The following is a 17,259-nucleotide window of genomic DNA, read 5'->3' as shown; positions in this document are numbered from 1 at the left end:
TAGATCAATGATACTTTCATGATGGCTGAGAATAAGGCTACCTATGGGTCCAGCTCATATCCTCTCATTTCCCAAGGTTGATACAGTTACTCCTGACTCTGAATGTGCAATATGCCTGCAACTGAAACCAACACTGAGGGCCTGATGTGGCATTAAACCTCCAACTGCTTGGCATGAAATCTATGACATAGGCAGAAATTCTAAAACAGGCATGAATCCCACCACAATATAAGCATGTGTTCAGGACACTACTTCAGAGTGATAGGATTATAGGAATGAGCATGAATAAATGGGTTATATTAAATACTACTCCATCCAGAAGCATCTTAGGCCAACCCTAAGGTTCCCATTCATCCAAGCACCTGCCCTATTGAGCCTCTGCTGTAGGATTCAAGAATCTGATTATGCTGCCTCTTTCACCATTCCTGGAGGTGACAGCTATTTTCTGCAGTGATTAGTCTAATTCTGTTTTAAATATTTTCTTTATGAAATTCATAGTGTGGTGTTAGTTTTTATGACTGGATCTTTTCTGATGAAGTGACTACAATTTAAGGCACAATGGTGATCATAGTTTGAGACCCAGTGGGAATCATAGGAAAATTCTCAAATCATTTTGGGGCAATTGAGTCAGAAGCATCTGTAAAACATAAAATAGAACTTCGAGGAGGCAGGGCAGAGGTCCAAGCTATACACATAGATCAGAGTATCCCAAACATTGTAAATTTTGATTCCCAGGAAACATTAAAATTGTCTGGCCCTAAGGTCCAGAAATTTTGATTTTCAAAATTGTCGATTGTGTTGCCTTCAGTAGTAGTGGTATCTGATGAATGGAGACCAGGGATGGTGCGCATCATATACTATATAGACAGCTCACTAGAAAAAGATTTTCATGTCCAAAAAGTCTTTTAGTGCCCTTGTTAAAAATCTCTATAAACATATCTGAATGTAGAAGAGGAGAAAGGTTAAAGGTGCTCGGACATATCAGGCTCTTTTCATGTGTCAGACAGGGTCCAAATAGTTTTGGTGAATTAACTAATGTAATCCCCAATACCATCCTATGAGATAGCTCTGTTTTCAGTTTATTTCACAGATAAGGATAAAAGGTTCAGAGGCATTCCATGACTTCTCTAAAATTTCACAGTTATGTAGTAGAGAAGCATGCAGTAAACTTGATCTGTCTCGAGGGTTCACTCTAAACAACTTCATTACATTGCTTTATTGATTTGAAATCCATAATCATACATAGGGATAAAGCAATAATCTAATTTTTTTTCATGCACTCCCAGAGGCTTGTAGAAAAATATTAGAAATGACAAGTCTGTATCCTCCTGGAACTTCTACTTCAAATGCTGTGCTTAGGATCTGGGTGTATTGAGGTGAGACCAAGAGGACAAACAACCGTTTGCACTAGAATTAGGAATTCCTCATATGGAATTGAAGCTGAGAACACTGAGTCCCAGAAGAGCAAATAGAAGGTCTATAATTCAGGATGCAAACACAGATTCAGTTATTTCTACCCTCAAGTGGCTCATCAAACTTGTGGGGAAATCAAGTAGGAGAGGATAATTATCAATTTCTCCAGAACTACAGAACATGATGTAAATTCCCACTGAATCCAGCTGATTGTTTGGGAGGTTCATACAAGGATATTGTTTTCCTCTATGCCTTCTGGGCAAATTCTGAAATAGAGATCATGTCATATTCCCCATACCACCTTCCTGAGCATGTCAGAGACTGCGGCCAGTGTTGATGGCTAGAACCTCATTCATCATTAGAGAATTTGTTCCATGAAGGATAGTGGGAAGAAGGGTCATAAAGACCATCAGTGAGGTCTCCAGGCAAAGGAACCATCTCTGACTTACTAATTTTCTTCCAAAGCTACAACTACATAGGTCAAGGATTCTTGGGGAATATGCCAGGGTTTGACATGAATCCGGGAGAAGCCCATGTTAGCGGGAAGAAATATTACAGGTCTATCCACAATCTCCTCTGTACAGTGACCCGCAGCTGAGGGGGAGACAGAGAAGAGTGAAGGACAATCTGAATTCTCAGGCCTGCAGAATCTCCTCAGAAATTCCAGCTCCTGGAAGCCTTGCTGTGTGTCTTAAGACACCCTCATCTTGGAAACCAGAAGATCCACATTCCCTCTGCAGACAAAGTCAGAGGGTCTGTCGCTAATGTTACTTTTGTCTCTGTTCCTACAGATCATGTCAGTGAAGTGAATGACTATAAAAAATGACTCTTTCATGATCGAATTTATCCTTATGGGATTGACAGGTTGATCTCAGCTCCAGCTACCATTTTTTTTTTTTTTTTCTGTTCTTGGTGAACCATGTGGTCCCTATCATGGGGAACTTGAGCTTACATAACTTTATTTGCCTGAATTCCCATCTTCACATCCCCATGTACATTTTCCTCTTCAATCTGTCCTTCGATCTCTGCTATTCAGTTGTCTTTGTTCCCAAAATGCTGATGAGCTTTAATTCAGAGAGAAACATCATTTCCTTTACAGGATGCATGGCTCAACTATTTTTCTTCTGCTTCTTTGTTGGCTCTGAGTGTTATATGCTGACAGCCATGGCCTATGACCATTATGTGGCCATCTGTAAACCCCTGCTATATCTAGTCACCATGTTACCTCAGGTGTGTTTTCTACTGATATCTGGTTCATACGTGACAGGGTTTGCTGGTGCTGTGGCTCACACAGGGTGCATGATCAGGCTGATATTTTGTAATTCCAACATCATCAGTCACTACATGTGTGACATCTTCCCTTTTCTCCAGCTTTCCTGCAGCAGCACCTATACCAAGGAGCTTGTGTCTTCTATTGGTGTGGGCATAGTTGTCATGGTATCTAGCCTCATTATCTGCATCTCTTATGCTCTGACTCTTTGCAATATTCTTTATGTGTCATTAGCCAAGGGATGGTCCAAAGCCTTCAGCACCTGTAGATCCTATTTAATAACTGTTGGCTTTTTCTATGGATTTGGGCTGCTCACTAATGTCAAGCCATCATCTGCTGGGTCTTCTGGAGAGGAGAAGTTTTCTCAGTGTTCTATACCAATGTGGTACCCATGTTGAACCCCCTTATCTATAGTCTGAGAAACAAGGATGTCAAACTTGTTTTGGAGAAAAAACCTTGAATAGAAAAAGAAACAGAGCAGAATCAGTGGTGTTGCCTTAGTCCTTGCTTCCATTGCTGCATCTTTTTCTGCTCTTCCTATTCTTCCTCATTTTTTTCATCCTACTCTATTTTTGTATCTCTTCTTCTTTCTTTCTGAAGTCTTCTTTGAATAATTTTCTATCTAATGTCTTTTCTCACTTTTTAATGTAACCATTTATTCTTTCAATAAGTTCATTTTATACCTCCACTTTGTTGACTGTCTTACTTTTGTATTCACTAATTCTCATAGTCATGGAGTGTAAAATGTTGTGGGTATAATATTATGAACACTTAATATTATTATATTACATGAAATAATTTTCAAAACACACAAAAAATGTTTCAGAAGCAAGCACAAAATTTCATTAAGAATTATGATGATGCTTTATTTGGAAATATTATTTAAGAAAAATGTAAAGCATTCATAACTGTTTCAAGTTACAAGGTTCATACATTTGAGTTTTTAAAATAATTTAATATGGTATATAATGAAGATGCTAATTTAAAAAAAATTGTTATCTAAAATAACATTCCTATTGACAAGTTCAGAAAACAAACTTTTATAGTCTAATAAATAATTTTTAAAAATCAGTGTAATCTCTCAGGTCATAAAATAAAATATTGTGACAATATTAATATTTAATTCACCATTTTTAAAAGTTTTGTTAAGGAAATGTTAAGTCCTAATGATCTGGCCCTACAATTCCAGATAGGTTCCTTGTTAAATAGTTTTAGTAAAATTTGCCCCAAATTAGGCTAAGTAGAGTAGTTGCACTCACTATATAGTTCAATTTTCATAAATGACTTCATAGTTCATAATATATTTGTATAAATAGATTTGAAGTTAAAAATGTGAGATGCTTAATATTTTAATTATATGAGCTTTCTTCTGGTTTACTTCCATTAAATATTTCAAGTTTATACAGAATCATTTCAATCATAATGTAAACAAAATCTTTTGTGAGAAAATGCTTAGATGAGATGAGATAGCTATGTAGGTAGTCTATATTATTTCCTTCTGATTTTTCTCATGTCCCTTGGATTTACCATCCTCTCATTCCTACACCCAGAATACACAATTAATTGTTTCATTTTCCATGACCCTACTTTTATTATTATTACTTTCAACATAAAAAGCTTTATGTAATGGATTTTTTCCAAAAGCCATCTTGGGAGAAATAAGGAGGAGAAAATATATACATAGCATAAATTAATCTATTTCCCTAAATAGAACATTTTTCTCCAGCCCCTTAAGGGCTCATACAAATTTGTAAGCACTTAGAAATATTCATTTCCCAAATATTTTCAATGTGTCCTATAATTCCTTTCTCTCCACCTGCTGAGGTGGTTCCATCTTAGTTGCTTCAAATTAATCCACCTGTCTTCTCTGCTTGTGTATTTAGTGACATACTCCTGTATTCTTTCTCTTCTAAACTGTAATTTTCGTATTTCTGAAGTGAACCAACCACTGCCTTCTCATGTCTTCTATTCTGCCTAATGGAATTACCTAGTTACCCACTGATTTTGAAGGACAGTTGCTGGCACTTTCTGAGTTTCAGTGAGTGACATGGCCCTTTCTGACCTGGTAATCAAGCCCACCAAATCTGGGGCTTTAGTGATGATGCATTTTACTTGTTCACCCTTGCATGCCAGAAGCTGGCACGCACTGGTCCTGTCAGTGGCATCTTGTGACCCAGACTGGAAAACCTGATTAGAATGGACCCTGCCGTGAGGAGGCAGGGCCACTAGAGAATCAGGAGAGACTAGCCCTTGGTTACATCCTTTGAAATGCTACGTCAGGCTTCACCTGAATCCAGGCAAACATTTGAAATTTCTTCTGAACAAAACAATTTTATTTTATTATTTAAGCTTCCCCTACGCCCCAAAAGCCAATTTTATTTTCAGTAAATTGGTTTTCTAACTCTAAGTATGAAACGTGCATGTAAATATATGTATTTTCTTATATTATATGGCATTAGTCAGCCAAAGCTAGGGCTTATACTTGTAAATTATCTTTTGCCTGGAAAAGATGCTAACCAAAAATTCTTATCTATAACTCATGAAAATGTAATGAACAAATTTAAACTGCCAAAACAAGCATTATCTTTTATTTCAATGCTACTATGCTTTTTGATATTCTAATTATGTGGATATTTGAGGTAGTGGTTTATTCTACTCTTTACAATTCTTTCAGATTTACAGTTTTAATATCTAAGTAACATGAAATTCACTCATTTACAATTTTTTTTTTTACCACAGATCTTTTGTAAATTTGACATTAGGTGCAATGAAAAGCATTCCATTTCTCTCCTATTATATTTTGCATATGGTATAGTGGCTAGTTATAATTTTCAGCTTTTGTTTTTCATTATTTTTTTAATTGGAGAAGGTGTAGATTTATAGAAAAATAGTGTAAAAAATACAGCATTCCCATATACCCCTTATTGTTGATATTTTGCTTTAGGGTGGTACCTTTGTTACAGTTGATGAAAGAATATTAAAATTGTACTATTAACTACGGTCCATAGTTTGCCTTAGATGTATGTTTTCCATATACCATTCTATTTTTAATAATTGTATTAGCAGGGGTACATTTTTTGTAATTCATGAATGAATATGTTATACTTGTACTATTAACTCTAGTCCATTGTTTACAATAAAGTTTACTATGTTATACAGACTTATGTTTTATACTCAATTTTTATTTTGGTAATATTCCATTAAACACATTTACATATATAATTCAGTACTGTTAATTATACTCTCAAAAATTATGCTACTATCACCACCATCCTTTCTATATGTTAAAATCAACCTGTCCTGGTTTGTCTTTTGCAGACTCCAGAAAATTATGTTATTAAGCTAACCCATTCCTCTGCCTATAAAAGCAGAGTAGATGGGGTCTTTAGATTAGATTCAATTAAGAGACATTTGATTAGATTGCCTTTAATTAGATCACTTTAGCGCTTTTGATTGGGCTATGTCAGTTAGACTTGACCCAAGTTGGGTCTCAGCCCTCTTGTTGGGTCTTTTATAAACAGAGAACACACACAGAGATAAAATAGACATACAGAGAAAAGGAATTTGGCCATTTTTCCCCCAATAGGTGAATTAAAAACAATTTTAACAAATCAATTTTATTGATAAATATGAATAAAGCATACATCCATCCAAAGTGTAAAATCAATGATATTAGGTGTAATCACATATTTGCAGATTTATCACATCAAACATTCTTAGAGCACTGTCATTATTCTAATAATAATAATAAATTAAAAAAAACTTATCACTTCTCAATCTATCTATGCTTCCCCTGCCATACATAGCTATTCTTTTTCATTCTTTCTTGTATATTTGAAATTATATTTAATAAAAATAGTCATATATGCAATATCACCCATATTTATATTTTACATGACATTTTACTGTTATATACAGTGCTATGGTACAGCTTTAGCTGAGGCTTTAGTGATGATGCTTTTTACTTGTTTTTACTTGTTCACCCTTGCTTGAGAGGTATTATTTAAGGTAATATATTTGACCTTAGAATTTCCCATTCAATCGCTGTCATACCCAAAAAATAGCACTGCTAGTTACAAACACTATGATATGCTTAACCATTTCTATTCATTTCCAAAGATTAACAATCAACATTATTACCAATTCTACACAGATTAAACCTCAGCTTTATGTTCTCTAATCTCATTCTATTTTCTGATGACCTATATTCTAATTATTAACTCCATAAGTATACACAATATTTTTAGTTCATAATAGTGCAATCATACAGTATTTGTCCCTTTGTGTCTGCCTTGCTTTGTCAACCTAATGTTCTCCAGATTCACCTATGCTGTCATATGCTTCACAACTTCATTTCTCTTAAGTTTGCATAATATTCCATTGTGTATATACTCCACAATTTGTTGATCCATTCATTGTTTGATGGACACTAGGGTTGTTTCCGACTTTTGGCTATCATGAATAATGCCACTATGTACATTGGTGTGTTGATGTCTAATCATGTCACTGCTCTCAGTTCTTCTGGGTATATTCCTAGCAATGGTACTGCTAGCTCCCATGGCAAGTCTACATTCCACTTCCTTAGGAACTGCCAAACAGCCTCCCAGAAGAACTGAAAGCAGTTACATGATTAGACACCTGCACTCCGATGTTCAAATCAGTGTTATTCATACTGGCAATGTCCCCCTTCTCATTTCTGATTTTATTTATTTGCATCTTCTTTCTTTTTTTCCTTGTCAGTTTACTAAGGTTTTGTCAATCTTCTCAAAGAACCAAATTATGGTTTTGTTGATTCTCTCTATTTTTTTTTGTTTTCAATCTCATTTATTTTTGCTTTGATCTTTACTATTTCTTTCCTTCATTTTGGTTTGGGATAAGTTTGCTGCTTTTTTTCTAGTTTCTCCAGGTGTGCAATTAGATCTTCAATTTTACCCCTTCCTTCTTTTTTACTGTAAACATTAAGGGCTATAAATTTCCTTCTAAGCATTGACTTTTCAGTGTCCATTAGGATTTGATATGTTGTGTTCTTATTTTCATTCATCTCAAGATATTTGCTGAATTCTCTTGCAGTTTCTTCTTTGACCCACCAATTATTTAAGAAAGTGTTGTTTAATGTCCATTTATTTATGAATTTTCCCTTTTTCCATCCATTATTCATCTCCAGGATCATTCCATAATGAGAGAAAGTGTTTGGTATAATTTCAATCTTTTAAAATTTATTGTGACTAATCTTGTGATCCAACATATTGACTATCTTCAAGAAGGATCCATGAGCCCTTGAAAAGAATGTATAAACTGCTGTTTTGGGGTGTAATGCTCTATCGATATCTGTTAGGTGTAGTTCATATATATCATGTTCATTTATCATATTATTCAAGTTCTCTGTTTCTTTATTTATCCTCTGTCCAATATTCAATCCAATTCTAGGAGTGGTGTTTTGAAGACTCCATCCGTTATTGTAGAGACTTCTATTTCTCCCTTCAGCTTTGCCAGTGTGTTTCTCATGTATCTTGGGGCACTAAAGTTAGGTGCATAAATACTTAGTGTAATTATTTCTTCTTGGTGAATTGTCATTTTTATTAATATATAATGACCTTCTTCGTCCCTTATAACAGCTTTGCATTTGAAATCTATTTTTTCTGATAACAGTATCAATATTCCAGCTCTTTTTTGGTTAATATTAGTGTGGAATACCTTTTTCCAACCTTTCACTCTTAACCTGGTTGTGTCCTTTCATCTGAGGTGGGTCCCTTATAGATAACATATAGAAGGTTCATATTTTTTATCCATTCTATCAGACTATGTCTTTTGATTGGGGAGTTCTGTCCATTAATATCCAGTGTTGTTACTGTAAAGACATTAATTACTTCATCCATTTTGTCCTTCGGCCCTCTGCTGTCATATCATTCTATTGTCTTTCTCCTTACCCCTTAGTTTACCCTTCCTAATAATCTTTATTTTTAAACTCTTCTCCAATCTCTTGCTCCTCATTTTTTTCTTTCAGGTTGCAACATTCCCTTTACTATCTCTTGTAATTCTGGTCTTTTGGTAACATATTATATCAGTTTTAGTTTGTCTTTGAAGACTTTGAACTCACTCTCCTTTTTGAAGGATAGTTTTGATGGATACAGCATTCTTACTGGGCTGTTTTTCTATTTCAGTCCCTTCAGTACTAATCCACTTTCTTTTTGCCTCCATGGTTTCTGATAAGAGGTCAGCACTTAATATTATCAAGCTTCTCTTGTATGTGTTGCTTTGCTTTTCTCTTGCTGCTTTCAAAGTCCTTTCTTTATCTCTCATATTTGACATTCTGAATAGTAGTTGTCTTGAGGTAGTTCTATCTGGATTTATTCTGTTTGGAGTGTTTTGTCCTTCTTGTACATTGATATTTATGTCTTTCATATCTGTTAGGAAGTTTTGGGTCATTATTTCTTCAAATATTCTTTCTGCCCCTTTTCCATTCTCTTCTCCTTTAGGTAAACCAATAATTCTAATGCTTGTTCATTTTGCACTGTCATTCAATTCCCTGAGACTTTTTTCCCATTTTTTCCATTTTCTTCTCTTTTTGTTCTCCTGTCTTTTCCAGTTCAGATGTTCTGTGCTCAAAATCACTAATATGCTCTTATGTGCCTTTAATTTGTTTTAACAAATCAATTTTTATATGTATTAATAAATATGCAATTCTTGAAAGTGTAAAATCAATGGTATTTGCTATTATCACATAGTGCATTGCATTTATCATTTCAGTCACCATTAGAGCATTTTCATTATCTCAAAAATATATAATAATAATAAACAAACCCATAGACAAACAAGAAAATTCCTCACCTTTTAATCTCTCTATGTTTCCCCCACTGTACATAGCTGCTGTTTCTGGCTATTTCATCCAAAGTGTTTGGATGAATATGGGTAGAATTGTAAATATAAGACTATTTTACTTTGAGGCTGAACAAATGTATGTTAATAGTACAAAATGTTAATATCAGACAAAAACTAAAGCAATATGAAAAATAGGGCATTATTCTGAGTGAAGGAGACCAGGCACCGAATTCTAATGCATTTGTCATCACATCCATCATGTCTTTTCATCTCCATAAAGTCTGTTACTTTTCTTTCATGCTTTCAAATTTTTTGTGCCTACCTAGTATCTTCTTAATATCCTGTATTTCTTTAGCCATATTTTCTTTAAATTTCTTGAAATGATTTAGGAGAGTTGTTTTATTATCACTGATTAATTATCACATGTATTAATATCTCTTCAGGATATTTGTTTTTTTCTTTTGGCTGGGCCATCTCCTTCTGTTTCCTAGAGTGGCTTTTAACTTTTTCCTGATATCTAGGCATCTGAATGTTGGTGAATATACTCTGATGGCCAATTTCTCTATCTTGCCTATTTTTTTCACAGTTCTTCTTTGATATTTGGTTCAACTTATTCTCTTTTTAAATTTATTTTAATGTTCTTTTTTTTTAAGATACTAAGATCACAGAAAAATGTTACATTAAAAAATATAAGAGTTTCCAATATACTCTCCCACTCCTCCCACATCAACAACGTGTTTCATCATTGTGGCACAATCATTGCATTTGGTGAATACATTTTGGAGCAATGCTGCACTGCATGGATTATAGTTGACATCGTAGTTTACACTCTCCCCCAGTATATTCAGTGGTTTATGGCAGGATATATAATATCTAGCATCTGACCCTGCAATATCATTTAGGACAACTCCAAAGTCTGAAAATGCCCCCACATAACATCTCTTTTTCTTTCTCCCTGCCCTCAGCAAGTACCATGGCCACGGTCTCCACATCAATGATACAATTTCTTCCATTGCTAGAGTCACAATAGTTCTATAGTAGTATACCAGTAAGTCCACTCTAATCCATATTTTATTCCTCTATCCTCTGGATCCTGGCATGGTGATGTCCACTCCACCTCTATATTGAAAAGTGGCTTAGATCCCACATGACTGATAGATGTGACTCTCCTGCTTGCAGTTGTAGGCAATCTTGGTTCCCTGGTGTGGTATTTGAGCATCTTCGCCTCCCTGTTAGCTGATCTGGGTAATCCAATGAACGGGAGAGTAGGATTTGCAAGTCTACTGAGGCTCAGGGCCCAGTTGGCACTTGACCAGTCCAGAAATTCAAGACTCCTGAGTATACACCAACCCCAGCATCAACCATGGGTTCAGTAAAATGACAGAAGAGGCATGTGTAGAAAGGTCACATCTGAATCCAACTCTATCACACTCTTTCTTTTCTTTAAAACTGCCCAGCCTAAGTTATCAAAATCATGCCAGGGACTCAGTAGTGGTATGCAAATTCTCTCCCAGAGGTTAGGATGCAACTAGAATAGAGAACAGTTTTTGTCCATGCAAGTTCCATACCAGTCAGGAGATGACACTTGTCAGCACACTTTTCCAGAGGTCTTTCAGTCTGGGCTTTCCTGTGTTCCTGAGCTGAATCTTCAAAGGATAGATTCAAAGCAGGCAGGCTCTGCTGGCCATATTCACTGAAGAACTATCCCCCATCTCCCCTCCTTTTTCCCCTGAAACAGCTGAGAGGGAGGAAGATGTTTGTTCCCCTCTCAGTCTGCTGCAGTGAGCCAAAGGTTTAACTCTTGCTTAATATCTTGGGAGAGATGGAGAAGAGCCATTTTGGCTACAGTGGGTGCTTGGTAACTCACATTTGTTGTTTTAGCTTCTTCATTCCTCTGTCCCTCACCCTCCTGGGAGTTGTGTATCACTGTCCTGGTCTGCTTACCTCCAAAGCAGGTCCCTGGAGTAGCTTTTGGCTCTTTCTTCTTTGTTTTGTGAGAACATTGAATTCTGCCTGTTAGTGTGACAACAACTTCACACAATTCAGCTTTGCCATTTTGATCCTGCCGGGTGAGAGGGAAGACTCCAGATTTGCCTACAGCTGAAGAAAGAAAAAGAAGCCCTAAGGCACTCAAGGAGAGGAGGCTTAGGGAGAGAGAGTGGATCACCTATAGCTAAGGTCAAGGAGAAAGCATAGAGAAGCTGGAAAAACCGCCGTTTTCCCTAGCCATGTGGCAGCACTCCAAGATCTGCTAGCAACTGTCTTTGGTGAGAAAGCACCTCTGATGATACCTTGATTTGGACATTTTCACAGCCTCAGAAAAAAAGCTTTTGCCCTAATAAATTTCCCATTATAGAAGCCAACACCTGCAATTTAGCCCCTGGTAACCTGTATTCTAGATTCTAACACTGTGAGTGTACTTATTCTAATTAGCTCATATCAGTGCGATCATACAATATTTGCCTTTTTGTGCCAGGTTTACTTACCTCAGCCTAATGTCTTCAAGATTCATTCAAGTTGTCGCATGCATCACAACTTCATTCCTTTTTTCTAGTGAATAATGTTCCATTGTAAGCATATACCACATTTTGATTATCTGTTTATCAGTTGATGGCATTTGGATTGCTTCCATCTTCTGGCAATGGTGAATAATTCTGCTATGAATATCAGTGTGAAAATATGTTTGGGTACCTGGTTTCAGTTCTTCTGTCTATATACCTAGTAGTGGGATTTCCAGTTCATTCGTCGATACTATATTGAGCTTCCTGAGGAACAGTCAAACAGAATTGGCAAAAAGACTTTACCATTTTACATTCCCATGAGAAATGCCTAAGTGTTCCCATTTCTCTACATCCTCCCAATACCTGTAATTTGCTGTTTTTTATAAAATAGTGGCCATTCTAGTCGGTGTGAAATGGTATCTCATCATGGTTTTGATTTGCATTTACCTAATAGCTAGTGATATTGAGAATCTTTTCATGTGCTTTTAAGCCATTTAAGATTCTCTTTTGAGAAAGGTCTGTTCAAATCTTTTGCTGATTTTTAAAATTGGGTTGCTTATCTTTTTATTGCTGAATTGTAGGATTTCTTTATATATTCTGAATATTAAACTTTTATTGGCTATGTGGTTTCCAAATATTTTCTCTCGTTGTGAAGCTTGTCTGCTTACTTTTGTGCCAATGTCCTTTGATATACAAAAGTTTTTAGATTTGAAGAGGTCACTTTTATGTATTTTTTTCATTTGCTGCTTGTTCTTGGAGTTTAAGTCTAAGAAATCATGGACTAACACAAAATATTGAAGATGCTTCTCTACTTTCTCTTCTAGGAGCTTTGTAATATTGTTTTTTTTATTTAGGTCTTTGACCCATTTTTTGAAGTTAAGTTCTGTATATGGTGTTAGATAGAGGTCCTCTTTAATTTCTTTGCATATATTTATCCAGTTCTCACAGCATCATTTGTTCAAGAGACTATTCTTTTCTGATTTAGTGGACTTGGCAGGTTTGTCAAAAATCATTTTGCCATAGGTGTGAGGGCCTATTTCTGAACTTTCAGTTCAATTCCATTGGCAAATACATCTATCCTTGTGCTATTACCTTGCTGTTTTGACCATTGTAGCTTTGAAATAAGCTTTAAAGTGAGGAAGTGTCAGTCAGTCTTCCTACTTTCTTCTTTTTCAAGACGCTTTGAGATATTTGGGGTCCCTTACCCTTCCAAAGAAATTTTCAGATTGGCCTTTCCATTTCTTCAAAGTATGCTCTTCAAGTTTTGATTGGGATTGCATTGAATCTGCATATCATTTTGGGTGAAAGTGACATCTTAATATTTAACCTTCTAATCCATGAATACAGAATATTCTTCCATTTATTTTGGATTTCTTTGATTTATTTTAGAAATATTTTGTAGAGTTCTGTGTATAGGTCCTTTACATCCTTGGTTAAATGTATACCTAGATATTTGAGTATTTTACTTGCTATTGTAGATGAAATTTTTTCTTGACATCCTCCTCAGATTGCTCATGACTTATGTATAGAAACTCTAATGATTTTTACATATTGACCTTCTATCCAACAACTTTGCTTAATTCATTTGTTAGCTCTAGTACAGGGGTTCTTAACAAGGGGTCTGTGAGCTTGAATTGAAATTTGAAAAAAAAACCTTATTCTTATGGGGACTTGTTGGTGTTGGTGTGATATATTTATTAGGCAATACAAAGTATAATGTGGACTTAGTAAGGGGTCTGTGGTTTTCACCTCACTGGCAATGTGTTCTGTGGAACAAAAACGGTTAAGAACTCCTTCTCTAGTAGCTTTGTTGTAATTTTTTGGGACTTTCTCCATTTAAGATCAGGTCATCTGAAAATAGTAAAAGTTTTACTTCTTGCTTTTCAATTTACATGCCTTTTCTTTCTTTTTCTTCCCTAACTGCTCTGGCTAGAAATGCCAGTAAAATGTTTAATAATGGTGGTGATGGTGTGTGTCCTAATCTCACTCCAGATCTTAGAGGGAAAGTTTTCAGGTTTTCACGACTGAATATGATGTTACTATTGGGATTTTCATAAATGCCCCCTATCATATTGACCAAGTTTCCTTCTACTCCTATTTTGCTAAGTGCTTTTATCATGACAGGATGCCAGATTTTGTCAAATGCCTTTTTTGTATCAATTGAGATGGGCATGTGGAGTTTTCCCTTTCTTTTGTTAATGTGCTATATTCTATTAACTGATTTTCTTGTGTTGAACCATTTTGGTATACCTAGGATAAAAATGACTTTGTCATGGTGTTTAATTTTTTTAATGTGCTGTTGGATTCAATTTGCAATTATTTTGTTGAGAATTTTTGCATCTGTATTCACAAGAATAAAATGTTCTGTTATTTTCTTTTCTTCTTATATCTTTATCTGGCTTTGGTATTAGGATAGTGTTGGCCTCATAAAATGATTTAGGTTATGTTCTATCCTCTTAAGTGTTTTGGAACAGCTTGTGCATGAGTTCATTTATTATCAATGCATTCAGAAGGTACTGGGCAATTCAATTCTCTATCATATCCAGTTTAAAAGAAATCTCAAGAAAGTCCAATTTTACTCTAATTCTTTAAAGGAGTTTTTGAATAGTGTGGGTATCAGGTGGCAGTGAAAGCAGCATTTATCACTGGGATGACTTTCATTGTTATTACAAGTTCATGGTCTATTTGGGATCTGGTTCACTTTAGGAAAAAGAAAAGAGATTTTATTTAGGTATTTGGAGGAATATACTGTACTCTGAGATAAAGGAAGCAGTGCTGAATTGATGGCAAAGCACAGACCGTGAGGAGTCCCACCCTGCCAGCCCCTGGGCCTTCCAGCCTGGTATACAATGCTCAGAGTAATTCCAGACATTCCTCTCTGCACCTGCCAAAGGCAGCAACTCTGCCTCACTTCTCAAGCTTGCAGGTTTCAGAGAAGGCTGTTGTTTGTCCTCCAGGGGCCTCCCTTCCTCAAGCAGCTGTCGAATACCTCTGGGGACTCCAAAGACTCATTAGGGAAGAGAGAGTGAGTAACATGGCATGGGACCGCTACCAGCCAGCAGCTCTTGCCCAGGTTTGCTGCTGTCTGGATATTCACATCAAGGTTCCCAGATGTCAGTCCAAGGATCAGAACAGGTCCAGATCCACAGGGAAATGGAAGAAAGGAAGCACAGATAGGTTTCTCCTAAAACTAAATATGCTCAATTACAAAGATGGGAGTTAATCTGGAGATTATGCCTTTCTTAAATAATGCATTAACATTCCTTTTATTTCCTTTTTTAAAAGATTTATCTATTTATTTGTATCTCTCCCTTTCCCGCCCCCCCCCCCACCCCAGTTGTCTGTTCTGTGTCTATTTGCTCCATCTTCTTTGTCTGCTTCTGTTGTCAGCGACACGGGAATCTGTGTTTCTTTTTGTTGCATCATCTTGTTGTGTCAACTCTCCGTGTGTGTGGCTCCATTCCTGGGCAGGCTGCACTTTCTTTCACACTGGGCGGCTCTCCCTACAGGGTGCACTCCTTGCACGTGGGGCTCCCCTATGCGGGGACACCCCTGCATGGCAGGGCACTCCTTGTGCATATCAGCACTGCGCATGGGCCAGCTCCACATGGGTCAAGGAGGCCCAGGGTTTGAACCGTGGACCTCCCATATGGTAGACATATGCCCTAACCACTGGGCCAAGTCCACCGCCCTCCTTTTCTTTTAATAACTCAAAAGTCATGACAGGTTTAAATTTTTTTTTTTTTTTTAGTTTTAATATTTTTGTCTTTTTTTTTGGCCAAAACCAAAGTAAGGACACATTTGGTTCTAGAATAGTCCCTACCATCCCTAAAAGCAGTCCTACCCCAGCCCATGCCTGTGGTGATGGAGGGACCCCATTACCTGGCAGGTACCACCTTCCAGGTGGCACAGGGGTGTGCTGCACAATGTTGGGAAAACCCCTCTTTGCCTCTGCCTTTACTGTGGGTGTGACAGTTTGATGTTATTTATGAATTCCAAAAAGGAGATATAGATTATGTTTGCAAATTAGTCTGTCCCTTTGGGCATGATACCTTTTGATTGCATTAGATTCCACTGAGATGACTTTGATTAAATTATGTTAAGATTAGGGCATGCAGTGTTGAGTCCCTACCCACTTTGGTAGTTTATATAAATGGACAGTCAATCAGGGATACACGGAAGTAAATACACAGAGAAGGAGAACATGGAGAATTAGTTTTGGATGCTGGAGCCCTGGGGATAGAGCTGAGCCATTTACCAGAGCCCTGAACATCTGAGAAAGCTGAGAAAGAAATGAGACCCAGGAAGAGAGAAGAGTCTTATGCTAACCTACAGATGAGTTCAGAAGGAGGCGGGACCATGGAGCCTTAGGAGGAAGAGGAAGGCTGGACCTTCACAAGACCAGCTGCCATCTTGCTCCAACACATGCCAACAGACTTTGGTGAGGAAAGTAACTTACACTTTATGGCATCAGCACCCCTTTGGCTGACTAATTCAGTGGGCATTAAAGCTTCTATGCACATCAAGACTGGGGAGCAGTCCCAAGTCCACCAAGCTTGCCCAAGGCAGCTACAAAAGCTAAATTCTGAAATCCCTGGAGGTGCTATTTCCTTGGAGCTCACCCCTATTTTCACCCTAACGCACCAAGAAAGCCTGACTCACACCGTCAGAAACAATCATTCACAGTAATAGTGAGCCAGAGGGTGAGATGATAATTCTGGGTTACTTTCATTAACTAGCCAGACCCTGCCCAGCATTTCACACCAATTAAGTGATTTACCACAGCACCAGGGTACACACACCAAATGGAGTCAGAGACAGCCAAGGACAGATCCTGGTAATAGCTGGGGAGTGGCAGGGTGCCAGCCTGGTGGGCTGGCCTTGCAGCTGTGCAGACCCACTCTGCTCTGTGGATTCATGCAGAATGCAAAAGGTCTGGCTGAGGGTGCAAAAACATCCACCAGCAGCCCTCAGGGAGGACGGCATGTCCCAGCTCCCTTTCCACATGGCGGGCACAAGCCAGCTTGCTTGGTGCGGATGCAAGAATGACAACGTATCTTGAGGGGCATCTGGGGAGCCTTGCCGGACGCCTTACCTCCCAGCTGAGCTGTGGTTCCTGCAGCAGCTGCTCAGGAGTCAGCTTGGGTGGGAAGATCATTGTCAACCTTTCTGCACCATCTGCATCAGGGCGCCCCATCACTGCCCAGATAATCCAGAGTTCTCTGGGAAGGCCCCACCTCTCGTTTTTGTGGGGAG

General features: G+C 37.4%; 1 pseudogene; it reads left to right on the top strand.

The window, feature by feature from the left end:
- Positions 1-2,346: 2,346 nt before the first annotated feature.
- On the top strand, positions 2,347-3,143 carry LOC101418916 (olfactory receptor 8C8-like; annotated as a pseudogene).
- The last annotated feature ends 14,116 nt before the right edge of the window (positions 3,144-17,259 follow it).

Source organism: Dasypus novemcinctus, chromosome 27 (assembly GCF_030445035.2).
Source record: "Dasypus novemcinctus isolate mDasNov1 chromosome 27, mDasNov1.1.hap2, whole genome shotgun sequence".
Taxonomy (NCBI): Eukaryota; Metazoa; Chordata; class Mammalia; order Cingulata; family Dasypodidae; genus Dasypus; species Dasypus novemcinctus.
This window is presented reverse-complemented; position numbering and strand designations above follow the sequence as displayed.